Source organism: Verticillium alfalfae, genomic scaffold (genome assembly GCF_000150825.1).
Source record: "Verticillium alfalfae VaMs.102 supercont1.5 genomic scaffold, whole genome shotgun sequence".
Taxonomy (NCBI): domain Eukaryota; kingdom Fungi; phylum Ascomycota; class Sordariomycetes; order Glomerellales; family Plectosphaerellaceae; genus Verticillium; species Verticillium alfalfae.
In genome coordinates, this window is record NW_003315034.1 from 2,452,479 (window position 1) to 2,454,266 (window position 1,788).

Here is a 1,788-nt window from a genome sequence, read left to right on the forward strand (position 1 = left end):
TCACCTGAGGCTAACAGAATGACAAAGCCGAGGCCGTGGTCAGGGGAGAGGACCATTATACAAGTATATGCCCCAATACCGCCATCTTTGGAGTATATCTCCACTCGTCTACTGGGCTTCTAACCGATCATGAGAGGAAAAAGCGTGGAGCGTATCTCCCAAGCAAGGCCAATAGACTGCTTAAGACCAGAGGTATGTGTCTGAGGTTTGGGCCAGGCGCGAGTCAAAGTAAATATCAAGAGAGTGGAATTGAGAGGAGACTGGCCGATTCGGAGGAGAGACCAGACGCGGAAGACGCCGCCACCGCTTCTTCATGTCAATTTGACGTCTAATTCGCTTGAATGTTTGACTCACGGAGCTTCAGGTCCCAGCTCAACGTCGATCCAAGACCTGGTGGTGGCCCCAGGAACGACAGCATTGTCGGGACTGGGTAAAGGAGCGTCAGTAAGTGTCCGCGTAAGTCCGAGAGGTTCCAGAATTGCGGAGTATGTTCTCGGACCACTTCTGCACAGTTATGCCCTCTATTGCATAGCTCCAGAGTATCATACGCAAGATTCGAATATAGAGGTGTCTTGTATGGCGCTACCATAGCTTCAAGAAAGTCTAATGAGTATCAGCATTGGCGTCCCAATCTCCACGGGTCTGATGTACGAACCTTGGTGTGAACAGACTGGTGGCATGTCTGGAAAAACTCCACATTAGGGCTTATTTCATCCATAAGAACGGGAAGGTTAAGTGCCAAGATCATGACATTATTCATGCCCTGGGCCTCGATAGCCTGGACAAGATCACCAATGTTGCCTAACCCTCACGCTTTCAGTTACAACGGCGCTTATGTTTCTGGGTAGAAAACTCACAACCATGGGGAAGCCTTGCTAAATGAACAACTAGGGACCCTAAAGTGATGTTCTCCCATCGCTACGAGCAGGCTCTATTGTTGGCCCAGAAAATGGCTAGGGAAAATCAATTCCAAACATCCATGTGCATTACGAAAGTCCCAACTTCTTTCGATCGCTCAATTCAGCAATCACGTCTGTGGAGGAATGTTCAGCACTTGTTGCCAGTCGAATATAGCAGGAGGTACTCGACATATCTCCGGCTGTCACTATCTTTATTCGGTGGTGAAGCCAGATTTACGGCTTCCGCCACTGATGGTCATGCTACAAGGATGCAATCCATTTGCTTACGGTTGATTCGATCGAGACATTTTAGCTTGCATAATGAGGGAGATCTTATACTGCCAGAGGAATCGTGAAGCTCAGATAGCAATGAAATCCAGATTTGCAGGCTTAAAATTTGTCCGTTGAAACCTCGGAGGAAACTTAAGTGCCTTAACATGTTGTGCGATGTGATGGATTTGCACGTCTCATGGTTCAAAGGTTCGGCATGAGAAGCTCTTTGTCTGACACGTACGAAGCCTCAACAAAACATTACTATTCTGAGGTGAAGCAGGTGGTGCAGCAAGTGGCACTTTGGGTGCTGGAATCCTTTGTCGCAGATGGAGGCCAGATTTCGACATCAAAGCTTAAACTTCTTAGACCTCCGCCATTTGCATCGAGACCATCATCTCACGCCGTTAAAGAAAGTATAATCTAATCTCACCTGCCTGGTAGGTGCGTCTGCAAAACAAGCGAGCTCACCCTCCTTGGTCGTGCACAAATGGCACATAAATCCCTGACTACCTGCTAATATTAGTGTTGGAAGGCTCGATTCAGTGCATGAGACTCATGGCAGTGAGCTGTGACTTTGGCCCCCTTGGTGTGGCGGAAGAATGCACAGTGAGTGTGG